The sequence below is a fragment of the Heteronotia binoei genome, chromosome 12 (genome assembly GCF_032191835.1).
Source record: "Heteronotia binoei isolate CCM8104 ecotype False Entrance Well chromosome 12, APGP_CSIRO_Hbin_v1, whole genome shotgun sequence".
In the NCBI taxonomy this organism is placed as follows: Eukaryota; Metazoa; Chordata; class Lepidosauria; order Squamata; family Gekkonidae; genus Heteronotia; species Heteronotia binoei.
Genome location: NC_083234.1, coordinates 44618226 through 44632121, shown reverse-complemented (window position 1 = coordinate 44632121; position 13896 = coordinate 44618226).

Genomic DNA, 13896 nt, shown 5'->3' with positions numbered 1-13896 from the left:
TAGACTAGAGATTATGAGGGACACTGAGGAACCTGACATTTCCCTGGAATTATAACTTATCTCCAGATGACTGACATACGTTTTGTTGCAGAAAATTCCAGCCCGGAGGATGGACCGTATATGGCATCACATTGCTGCTGAGCTGCCTCTGCTCTCAGAACTCTGCCCTCCCCAAATTCCACCCCCAAATCTCCAGGAATTTCCCAACATGGTGCTGCCAAGCCTGGGTGGCAGGGAGGGGAGGACCCCATTCTGAAGCCAGATCTCAGCTTTCAGTTCCTGGCAAATGGTGATGATGTCCTTGTGGCAGGCCGCAATTTAGGAGTCCAATCTGGATTTAATCGGTAGTCCAAATTAATCTTGGAGGCATATAGAAAACCAGGAAATGAATTTTGTTATTCTCAATAATTTCCAAAGCAAATGCATCAAACCTGTCCCTCCGTAACTGCAGACTTCCACAGCAGATTTGGGGAAACAAATGTTTTTGCACAAGCCAAATGTATGCACAGCATAGAAACTATTGCTCAAATTAATAATTTAGCAATATTTGAAAACCAAAACATGATATCTATTGTATCAAAGTATGATGTTTAAGCAGCAGCAGGAGAGGATTCTTTACTGCATGCAGATGCTAACCAGAAAGAGTTGAAAAGGGTTTGATGAACAGCGTCTCCCTCCTCCCAATAACCATCAAAATTTTCTTCAGCACTTGCTTAATATATCTATCTAGTTGAACTGAAAACCCAGAAGGCACCAGGAAGGCTTTTTGTCTCCTCTCATTCCTCAGACACATCTGCCCAACTCTGGTGTGTATGCAGCAGCCCCCTCCCCCTTTTTTTCTGTTCCAAGTCTAATTCATTTTCTAGATTGACGGGGAAAATCCATAACAAATATTATTTATGGGCTTGCAATAAATAACCCTTTACAGAAGTTGCAATGTGCTCTGGTGGATTTCAAGGCAACTTTCATCAAGTTCTAAAGGTCAGGTCACTCTGCAATACTGACTCCATAGTCTATGAGGCTTTGGCTCATCTGTTTCATATTAATGGTAATATTTGGTGTAACAGTTCTCTCAATGGACTAGCTGTGCTGCGGATTTTATTTCCACGGTGGGAGAGAACCTCTGCTAATTCTGATTTGGACTCTGGGCTCCGTAAACAAATGCTGAATGCTGTTTGGATTTGTAAATACTAATTCCCACCCCCCCCTTCACCTTCCCCCTCCCTTTTGTATCAGTTCTAGTTGGGTAGATTCAGGGACCTGGGAGGAAGATGAACTTCAGAGCCATTCTATCCAATGTGAATTCTTTAAAATGAGTACCCAGCTTGTTGGGGGGAAAGTATAGATGACTGGGGAAGGCAATTGCAAACCACCATGTTAAAAAGTCTGCTGTGAAAATGTTGTGATGGGATGTCACCGCAGAGAAACGACTGGTGCTTGCACAGGGGACTACCTTTACCTTTATGTGAGTGTGTGTGCACCTGGAAGTCATGTTGATCTCTGCTGACTGATCCCTACTGGCAGCCTGGAGCACATTCAGGGAGATGGCTGAATAAAGCCTGCCCCTGCCTCCTGACTGCTAGTATTCCAAGGTCTCCCCATCCAAGTAACCACAGTAAAAGGCAAAAGATTTATGCGATCTGAAGAGAAACCACAGTAGATTAAAAAAAACTATGCTGGAATACCTGCTTTCAGATAATAGTCATGTGACAACACGCCAGGTTACGAGATACCGTGCTCAGGTTTACAGACATCGAACACAACAGATGGTCATTTGAACAAGGTCTGTTTTTTAGGTAGACAATTTAGGATTTTGTATTTTATATATTATTATTCTACTATATATGATTTGCTTAGATTTTAATATTGAAGCTGTTAAATTTTAATGGATTTCCTCATATGACTTGTCCTGTTTGTTTGGACTGTACTGGTTGTTGACTGTAACAATAATGTATGTATGTAACCACAGTAAACCCTGGTCAGCTTCTTAGATCTGATGAGGTTGGGCTTCACTCCTCTCACCTAGGCTATTCATGTCAAAGTGAGGAGCTGAATTCTTGACCGTCCTGCCTCAGACTACATGTGAAGGAGCTGTATTTTTAAATGTTCCTCTGCATAAGAAACCTGTCTGTAGTAAGTGACCATTTCAAGGAGAAGACAATGCAGATTTCTATTATTTTTCTCCTAAAGTCTAAATTGCTTTCAACACAGTAGCAGAGGCATTTATAATGGCAATGGGAGAGTATTTTCCATGGCATCTCCTCATGCCTGCCCCCTTGCCCGCCACAGATCTTTGGTAGTGGCTTTTTTCCAGTCTAAGAAAACTCTGATGAAGTATACCCAGAACTACTCTTAGGGTTGGTTGACACACACAGCAGAATGAGGTGGCAGAGTACTGAGGAAACAGAGAGGACTGTACCACATCAGTCTTCAGGGGAGCCTGCAGTTACCAACTCTGGGCTGGGAGATTTCTGGAGACTGACTGGTGGAACTTGGGAAATGTGTGGTTTGGGGAGGGGAGAGATCTCAGTGGGATACAGCGACATGAAAACCACCCTCTAAAGCAGCCATTTTCTCCAGAGGAAATTATCTCTATAGTCTGAAGTTCAGTTGTAATTCTGGGAGATATCTGGGGGCCACCTGGAGGCTGGCAACCTTAAGGGAAAGGATTACATTGTTTTAATCTCTGCAAGACCTTTCTACCTACCTTCCTAGGCTACAGCTCTCAAACTAAGAGCCCTTTGGCTCACTCCCCTAGGCACATGCAGTCCTCAAGTACATGTAAGCAGAGAAGGAACACAAGCAGCCAGCTGTTACTCAGATGCAGCTAAGCAAGCTACCAGGCTCTTCCCTGCCTGCCTCCCCATTTATGCTGCCAAATTATGGTTTAATTATGATATTTTTTGTTAGCCATGGTTAAATAGGAACCCCATCTCAGTCACTAAGTGTTGAGAGGAAAGAGCTGCTAGCTGGTAATGTGCAGATCTGGAACTAATGTCCTTGACAAAACTTGCAGGCTATTTCAGGCCAAAACTGGCCACATGGTTAGGTGCTTCTGTCATGATGGTGTCAATAATCTCAAGCCACAATGACTGTATATGTTCCAGCTGTCCCCTATTTTCCAGCCTTTTTCCAAGTATGCACACATGAAAGACAAGAAGGAAAGCATGATGCATCTCAACCAGCGGATCTGTGATCTCTCAAACTGAGTACATCATCTGCTAACAGTCATGGTTTGTTCCCAATTTAAAAGAAACTGTGTTTGGGATGTTTTTGCTTCTACACAGTTGGTGGCTTTTTGGCATGGTAGCTGATTTGGGTAGCTACTGCTGGGATATGCTTGGATAATTGGTGGGATGAACAGCAGCCACCATATACAGGTCACAAAACATTCAAGGTCAGCTGTGTTTTGAATATATGTGCTGCTTTTGCACATGCATAGACAATGGCATTAAGCACGTTGATACATGCTCAGAAGTTACTTGATTGAACATCATTCCAATGGGGCAGTTCACGAACACAAAGTGTGATTCTGACTCAGATGGGCAGCTGTGTTGGTCTGAAGCAGCGGAATGAAGTTTGAGTCTAGTGGCACCTTTAAGACCAACACCATTTTATTTGAGGTATAAGCTTTTTGTTGGTTTTAAAGGTGCCACTGGACTCAAACTTTGTTAAGGTGTGGTTCAGTTTAGGAAACTCAATAAAAACAAACTTGCTCAGTTTTGGAAGCCAGGCGGGAAAATGGGAAAAGTTGGAATACTCAGTAGACGGAGCACTCAGCACTCCTCGGTTCAAGCAGGATTGAGACTCTCCCCCACCCCACCCCACAACCCCTTTCTATACTCTCTCTTCCTGTTAGGCACCTGTCACAAAGGTCAACCACAGGAAAGCCATGTAAAAATACACAGGTCACAATTTAGGACATTTTGAGTGTTTGCTTATAAAATTTAACCTTATTTTGAGAGGGTTCTGTTTGCAACCTGCAACTTAATTGCCATTCAAAGGCGATACTACAGCCATGTCAATTATACTCCAAATTAGTTATGAATATGCTATTAATTTTATCATATCGAATAATCCCTATTTATTTTCTAAACTAGTCTGTTTTCTCTGTTCTTATTTTCCCTTTCTGCATACTATGCAGTTTCAAGTGTCCAGAAATTAGAATTCGAGAACCTTATGATAAACAAAAAAATTCTAGCACAGGTTGTAATGATTTGCAACTGATACAAAACCAGTGTTTCCACATATATAACTTGATCTCAATATTGTGTACTTATGCATTAAAATATTTTTTTTTAAATAATGAATCTTTTCCATACACAACTGTAATCATACACAGAAAGCCAGTACTTTTGGGCCAAGCTCATGCCAATTCCCTGATTAAAATGTCCCTTTCTTGAGGCTGCTTTTAGCCTTAACAGGAAAAAAGAAAGACTGGCATATATAGATAGTTATCTTTTTCACTACCAGAGATTAAAGGCAGTGTCAGGGGCCATTTTTGATTGAATAAAATAATAAATGGGGAAAAGTTAAATCACTCTTCATCCATGCCACAGCTCAGGTCCATGTTATTCTCCACCCACCCCACCCCGCTGTGGCTTTTAAAGTGCAAATTACTTATCTAGAGCTCCAGTTACAAAACACCAATGTATGGCTTGATGCTAAGGCAGTCCACACTCCCTGATGACAATATCAAAAGATCGAGTGTACCAGCAATAAATCAAAATGAAGTAATTCTACATACATATACACTGAAACATTTTTGTCAAAACATTTTTATTGCAGCATACATTTTCTATAAAATAAAAATGCATGCATATCTGTATTTTTTCTTGGTTCTGTCACTGCAGCATGCAAGTTGAAGCCATGACATGGATGTTGGGTCAGGATATCCTGCTATCTTGAACTGGCAAAAACCAGGCTGCTCCTTGCAGTTTGTCACTTCTTAGGAAAAGTCCCCTTTCCCCCTCCTTCTAATAAAATTTCACCCAATACACAAAATGGAAAAAACGAAAGACAATGAAGGGCTTGGAAAGTTTTTTAAGTGCCAAACTTCACCACAAGTTCAGCTGTAGGCTATTCTAAATATTCAAGAAATTTCTTGGATAGCCACAGCTGGTCTTGGGGTAGTTCCGACCTTTGGCCCAAGGTCAAAGATGGGCTTGTTTTACAACCCTTGTGTTATGATTTCAGGATCTGCTGTGTGTTGACCAAGAACCTTTTGAAAGCTGAAAAGATTGGCTACTGGCTTAGATCATCTAAGCTAGATGCAGACTAGCATTTCTGCTTGCAGAGCATGAAGACAGAACATGATTTCCAAGGGCATTTGAGTTCTCATGGGAAGTGGAAAAGTCATGGTCCAGGGTGGAAATATTCGGCGCCTGTGGAAACACTAGTCTGGATCCAGGCTCCTGCCTGGAGAGTTCAGCATTATGTGTGGTAGACTCTACCAAGGAGAGATGCTACATGGGTTATTCCAAGACATAAACAGCAGCCGAGTGAGAGGCCCCTTCTGCTGTCCCATGGGGATCCCACTTCTATCCCTGGAGCAACAAATTTTCACCCAAGTGCAACTGCCTGTGTACTACAGTCTGGTCAGTTCACAGACTTCGAATGCACATCTGCAGAAGCCAAATTTTACAGCTGTGTTCTATATCAGTGAGCACTCTGAGTGGGAACAGGAGACCAGAAATGCTGGGAGGAGGGGAGTGTGTATAAATGGGGGAAACTGACCTCCCTGTAGGCCTAGGTCCTATTCATAATGCTCCACAGCCTGGCTGAGTTTCAGGACCTCACAGAAGTTTTGAGGAAGGTGATACGGAGAGAATCTAAAAGAGATTTGCCTATTTTCCAAAGTAAACAAACAAAAAGGACTTTCAAAAAGCCATTTCCTATACATGCTGAGACAGAAGTATCCATGTAAAACTAGCCGACTTAATTACAGGTGGATTTGGTAAGCAGCTCCCCTACAGTCTGAAGTTTGAGTTGCAAAATTAATTTTACATTTTCTGTGCAACTCTTGCCTGTGTCTGTGGGATCCTGACAATAGTACAGACTTCTGTTTTCTTTGCTTGTCACTGTGCTTGCTCAATGGAATGCTAGATTAAGGAAAACTGGCTGCTCTGCTCCTTGGGGGCTAAGCGTATTTCTTGAGGTTATCATCTGGAACTTTGCTACAAGGCAAACTGAGGCAAGGCTGGTGATGAAGCAACAGCAGGTGCTTGCTGGTTGTAGGACCTACAACCAGTGTTTGTGATGCTGCACAGAAAGGTGGGAATGTCGTTTAATGTATATGTGGCTCTCTGAGAATCCGGTATCTTGCTTCTCTCTTGAGAAAACCAGTGAAAGAGAATATTGAGAAAAATCAATTGGGGATCCATAGGTTACAATGATCACTTATCAATATTTTATGCAAAGAAATACATACTCAAATATTGATACTTAGAACTCATCACTTTAGGGACTTCCGTGATCGGAAAATGGTGAGCTGAGCTGCTTTCCCTAACGGGGGCAGGCTGGCACTTCTGTTCGGGGTAGTAAAAGGCAAATTAATGCCTTCTGCCTACTTTTGTCAGCTAGAGAATCATCCAAGATATGCACAGATACTTTGAGGAGACTTACCTTGGCTGAAAGGGAGTCCCGGAGGGGTTTCTTTTGAGGCTTTGAGGGATCTCCGGAGAGAAGTTGCATATTCATCATCTGCAGAAGTTTCCAGAGTCATTCATTTGACTTAAGCTCGACAGGATCCGAATCTTCTTTTACAACTTTAAACATCTATTCTACAAAAGATTGGTGTCGATTTGGATAAACTACAAAAAAAAGGTATCGATTGCTATCTCTTCGGGACTATTTAAAGCTAAACAAAACGAAATTAAAAGGTGGGAGTTGGATATAATGGAAGCTTGAGAGGAGGAGAAGAAAAGGGGCTAAATTTGAACTTTGTAAATTTAAGAGACAGTGCTAAAGGAGAAAGGAACTTATTGTTTAGTCTATCTGCAGTTGAGGAAGTAGCCCCATCGTCATAGATTTGCAGCACTCACAGTCAACACAGGAAGTATGTCAGACATCGCGAGATTTCTCTACCAGTGAAACGAGACTTGGTGGCAGGAAAAGCAGGAAGTACCAGAGGAAAAAGAAGGAAGCAGGAAAAGTAAACAGCCTACTCTAGGATTATAATATCAGAGAGAAACATCGGCGGCCATTGCTGGGAGGATAAAGTTTTAACAATGTTTTTAAAGTGACTGGGACAATAAAAATTGGCGGAGTTAATTGAGTTGGCAACTTTAAAATAAGGACTATTGGACAGTGGTGAAGAAGATTTGAATTGGATAAGGGGGGGAAAGGAAAATTTTTAAAGTGAAGCAAAAGTCGCAACCGCCATTTTGGGGAAAGTAAAAACTTTAAATATTAATATCTGAGCCTGGGAGGCTCAGAGGATGGCGAAATTGGGTTCATTGGAAAGCACAAGCTTCACTTTATTAAACCTGATGGCCCAGATTTAATTTGGTGAGATAAAAATTTTCGATCTTTTTTATATGTCAGATCCAAAGCAAATCCGTACTAGGTCTGGTTCAATGGAGAAAATGCAAGCCCAATCAGATGCAATGGAAGTCAGGATAATGAAGGGGGTGAAAGAAATGATAACTGCCTCCAAAAAAGAAATAAGAAAAGATATTGAGGACTCAAAAAAAGAATTAAAAAAACAGAGAATCTCAGAAACGAGACTGTAGTAATAACAAAAAAAGTACAAGAGGTGGAAGATAGAGTGAAAATACATGATTCCACCTTGTAAAATTACAAGAAAAGGTGATAATACATGACTGTAAGTTGATGGAGACACAGATTCATTTTAGAGGTGTACCAGAGGATGAAGAATCTGATTTGAAAGACTATATAATGGCAAAATTTTTGGAGGAAGATCCTGAAGGGAATAGAAATATGTATGACTATATGTATAGGGTGAATTCACTCTATGCAAAAAAACATAATATGCCAAGAAACGTGGTGATAAGATTTATGACAAAAGAAATGGTGGGAAAGATCATAAACAAAAACAAAGATATTGATAGTGGGAAGTAGTAGAATAAGAATTATGAAAGAGTTGTCAAGACAAGTGTTAACTGACAGGAATCCATACAAAAAATTGACAGAAAAATTATGTGACAACGGAATAAGATACAGATGGATAATACCTAAAGGTATGAGCTTTGAACTTCAAGGGAAAAGGATTACAATTCCAAGCACACAGGAACTGCGTAGATTTTATGGAGAAAATAAAGAATTTGCACCATGATGGATTACAAATTGATATCTTGGAATGTAAATGGACTAAACTCACCACAAAAAAGAAGGGCAACATTTCATTGGATAAAAAAACCTGTAACATAGTTTGTTTACAAGAAATGCACATTAGACAAAAGGATTATAAAATTTTATGGAATAAGCAATTGGGACTAGAATTTTATACATTGGCTGATTAAAAAAGAATTCAACAAGAAATTGGTTTTTAAAGATAAAGATGGAAGATATATAGTGGTGGAAATTACATTGAATGCTAATAAAACTTTATTGTTGGGACTTTATGCTCCAAATGGTGCAAAGACATTTTCTTTAAAAATATTATGCAACATTTGAATGAAGTGACTTATGAGCAAATTTTGCTGATGGGAGATTTTAATGGAACAATTCAGAACATAATAGATAGATATGGGAAGAAAAAAATTGATAAAGAAGGGAAATTGCCAAAATCTTTTTTTGAATTGGTTAAGCAAGAAAATTTGGAGGATATATGGAGAAAGTTTAATCCTGAAGTACGGGAGTATACCTTTTTTTCAGCCAGACATAATTCTTTTTCTAGAATTGACATGTTGTGGGGTACCAAAGATTTGGGACTTATAACAAAGAAGATAGAGATTTTACCCAAAATAGGAGCTGATCATAACCCAATAATGTGGATTACAAAATTGCCTAAAAAGTAGAGAAGATGGAGATTAAATGAAGATTTACTACAAAATAAAGAGACATCTCTACAAAAGGAAACTAAAGCTTACTTTCAACTTAATGATAGAGAAGATATAGAATTTCGGACGGTATGGGATGCCTACAAGGCAGTAATGAGAGGAATACTAATAACATTGAATAACAAAGATAAGAGAGCAAAAGATAAACATTGGACGTTCAAAATGAAATTAAGAAAAAAGGTGAATTAAGAAAAAGGCCAGGAAAAAAGAAAATTATAAGGGAGATTACAATATTGCAAACACAAATGAGACATTTGTTAAATAAGGAAATGGAATGGAATTTGAAAAAATTACAACAGAAATCTTTTGAGGGGGCAAATAAACCTGGAAAGTATTTGGTCTGGCAATTGAAGAAAAAGAGAGAAAGTAAAATTATTAATAAAATTGTGGCTGATGGAAAAGAGTTGGTAGATCAAGAAGGAATAAAGAGAGATTTTTTTAAGTATTATGCTAAATTATTTAAGGGTATTAAAGTAAAGAAAGAAGAGATTGAAGCGTATTTGCAAAAGATCAAAATAGCACCCTTAACTGAATATATGGAGAAAGTTTTGAATGATCCAATTGAAATAATAGAAATTGAAGCAGCGATTAATGCAAAGTCGGAAAGGCACCTGGACCAGATGGATATACGGCAAAATTTTTTAAAATGCTTAAAGAAGAATTAGTACCAAAACTTCAAAAATTAATGAATACAATAAGATCAAATGGGAAAATACCCAATACATGGAAAGAAGCTGTAATTTCGTTGATTCCAAAGAAGAAGAAGAAGAGGAAGATATTGGATTTATATCCCGCCCTCCACTCTGAAGAGTCTCAGAGCAGCTCACAATCTCCTTTATCTTCCTCCCCTACAACAGACACCCTGTGAGGTGGGTGGGGCTGGAGAGGGCTCTCACAGCAGCTGCCCTTTCAAGGACAGCCTCTGCCAGACCCTATGGCTGACCCAAGAATAATATATTTATTTCAAACTATTCCGATTGTGAAAGACAGTAAACAGTTTAATAAATGGCAAAGGAAGATCTCAGAATTTGTATGGGCTGGAAAGAAACCAAGGATTAAAATGAAAGTTTTAATAGATGCTAAAGAAAGAGATGGATTCCAATTACCAGATCTAAGACTATATCATGAAGCAGTTTGTTTAGTGTGGATAAAAGATTGGGTGACATTGAATAAAAAGCTTTTAACGTTGGAAGGTTATGGAAATAAATTCGGCTGGCACACTTATATGTACTATGGGAAGAAAAAGATGGATGGTTTTTTCTCTCACCATTACATAAGAAATAAATTGGTAAATATCTGGATGAAGTATAAGAAATATGGTGATGAGAGAAAACAACTATAGATTGTGCCAGCAGAAGTAATAAGAATAACAGCTGTTTCAGGAGAGGGAAAATGGATGTCATACAATCAACTATTAAAAATACAAAGCGGTAAAACAGAATTGAAAACTGCTGAGGAATTGAACTATAAATATGATTGGTTTCAAATGCAACAAATAAAAAGTTTGGTGGAAAGTGAACTTAAAACTGAAGGAATAAGACAAGAACAAACAGAAATGGAAAAAGTTCTGCTTGGAGATAATGAAAAATTAATTTTGAAAATTTATAATGGGCTACAGAAGATGAAGTAGTGAAATCACAAATGATTAAGTGGGCAATTAATGTAAATAAAGAAATACAGATGGATACATGGGAATATTTGTGGAAGAACTCTATGAAACTCTCAACATGTCAGAATATTAAAGGGAACTGTTTTAAGATGATGTACAGATGGTATATGACTCCTAAAAAGTTGGCAAAGATGAACAATAATATGTCAGACAAATGTTGGAAATGTAAAAAACATGATGGTTCTTTCTACCATATGTGACTTGTGAAAGAGAGAAGAATTATTGGCAGATGATTCAACAAGAGATTTCTAAGATCTTGGGATACGAATTTAATAAAGTTGTAGAGATTTTTCTGTTGGGATTACAAATGGAAACATTTTCAAAAGAAGATAGAACTTTAATGTGGTACTTGCTCTCAGCTGCTAGGACATTGTATGCGCACTTGTGGAAGCAAGAAAAAATACCAGAGAAATGGGATTGGATTGTAAAAGTTATGACATGCAGTGAAATGGACAAGTTAACAAGAACCTTAAGAGACTATGATTTGGAAGTATTTAAGATGGAGTAGAAAAAGTTCAGAAGTTACGTAGAAAAAGACTGGAAAATAAAAGGACATTGGACAGGGAGGAGGATATTAATTTTAGTTCTTAATAATTAAGGGTACCTTTAATATTAATTTTTTAAGTTTAGTACACTGGCGGGGGTCAAGTAACGGGGAGAGGGGTGGGTAGAAAGTAATATATGGGATAGAGGGAAAAAGTAATTATTAATGATGTAAATTGACTATGCTACCATATGTTACTAATAAATTGTTTGAACACAAGAACTCATCACTTTAAAACAATGGAAGTTGTGATGCACAGCAGTCATTAGGGGGATAAATAGTTTTATCTTGCTTTTCTCCACAAGCATTAGAAATGAATTCGCTTCCAACAAAGCTCCCATGGCTGTTGCATCACTAGATATCAGCACTGCCCTCATATAAATTTTAACCCAAGCATTAAAACCATCAATTAAAAAGCCTGCCTTCAAAATTATGCCTTTCATCATCTTCTAAACTGAGCTTCTTGACATGCTCAGGAAGGCAGTATTTTGCACTAATGGAAGATTCCAGGCTCTCTGCAAGGGCATGCCATGTACAGTGTCTTACAGTAGTTCAAGTTCAAGTTTACTGTCATATGGATCAGCATGGTAAAATCAGCAAAGTCCAAAAATGGAACTAAATCACACATTATATAAAGATGGAATAAAGCACTTTTGGCTACAACATCCACCTGCTTTTCAAATAAAACAGCAGAGTCTCACAGCACTCCAAATTTTGTGTCCAACAAAGATAAATTTACCCCCTCAAAAACAAGGTCCATTGCCCTCAAGAAAATCAATCTAATTTAAAGGTTTTACATACATATTACTGTAAAACACATAGAAGACAAACAATGCCGCAAAGCCCATAATTTAGTGAAACTGTGAGCAAAATGCACACATACAAAAAACAGCCTGGGAGCTTTTCTGGTAGAAAGTAGGGTTGCCAAGTCCAATTAAAGAAAAATCTGGGGACTTTGGGGGTGGAGCCAGGAGACATTGGGGGTGGAGCCAGGAACAAGGATGTGACAAGCATAATTGAACTCCAAGGGAGTTCTGGCCATCACATATAAAGGGACAGCACGCCTTTTTAAATGCCTTTCTTCAATAGGAAATAATTAAGGATAGGGGCACCATCTTTTGGGGCTCATAGAATTGGACCCTCTGGTCCAATCGTTTTGAAACTTGGGGGATATTTTGGGGAGAGGCACTAGATGCTATACTAAAAATCTGGTGCCCCTATCTCAAAAAATAGCCCCCCCCAGAGCCCCCAATACCCACGGATCAATTCCCTATTATTCCCTATGGGAATCGTTCTCCATAGGGAATAATAGAGTGCCTAGTAGACATTTCCCTCCCCCCCCACGCTTTCTAAAGGGGGGGAGGGCCTCCATACCAGGGAATCCCCCCTCCCTCGCTCTCACACACACACACAAACACTTACCGTACTTGGTCTTCTTCCAGCAGAATGTGCTTGCTGTGAAAATGAAAGCAAGGCTCCACAGGAAAAGAAAGGGAGGGGCCGTTCTCCATGGAAACTGTTACTTTCCCATGAAGCCCTTCCTGTTTCCTGTGCAGCCTTAAAGGGACACATTTTAAAACGGATCAGAAGCTCTACAACATGATGCCTAAAGGTATGTTCTCTCCCCCCTCCCCCGCCCCCAGATTTTTTGAGAGCGGGGGAGGAGGATGCAATTTCAGGGGTTCCCCCGCCAGGGCGAGAGGGTTGGGAAGCCTAGTAGAAAGCCATCAATATTTTTGAAGGAATGACAGTTGCTACAGAACCAGATGGATTTGAACGAGGCAGAGAGATCTGGTGTTTAAACCTACTGCTCAAGTTAATAGAATTATTTGCAAACCAACTTTCCCCCTCAAGTGGGTTTAGCATACACAATGAGTCAAGAATTTTCAATATATTATGCTTGCTGCTGTCGGATGCCCATCATAACACACACAGACACAGTGAAATTGGAATGTTTAGGCATTGTTAGTTTGGCTAATTCATGGTCTAGTTTGATTTTCTGAGTCTACTATGGTTTTCTGTTCTGTTCAGCACCTTTCAATGAGAGAACTAATTTTTCTATTCTCATCATGATATTATATTATCTCAGAAGTTGGTAGCTCTGGGTTGGGAAATACCTGGAAATTTTTGAGGGAAGGCTGAGTTTGAGGAAGGGAAGGATTTAATGGGGTATTATGCCACAGAGTCCATCATCTAAAATGACCATTTTCTCAGGTGAACTGATCTTTTGCCTAAAGATCAGTTGTTATCCCTGGAGATCTCCAGCCACCATCTGGACATTGCTAATCTTAGGAATTGGAGATCTCAGATACTCTCCACTTTGGTAGCATGCGGGGGGAGGATGGATACTTCATAGGAGTTTGATATGAACACAGTAATGCAACACTGTGGATACAGAGGCTTCCTCCCTCTTTTTTGTCTAATTTTCTCAAGACTATCACAGAATCAACAAGGCTGACAAAACCCAAAAGAATCTCTCCTTTTGTGGGAAGCCCAATGAATTCTACATAGATCATAAAGATGTATTGAGTGCCATCTTAGTTGGCTAGATAGCAGGATGGCAGAAACATATCCCATTCCTTTCTGGTGTTACCTCTTGGTAATCTCTTTCAGGACAAATACAAATAGTGTCTACAAATGGCCCAGAAAATGTCTGTTGT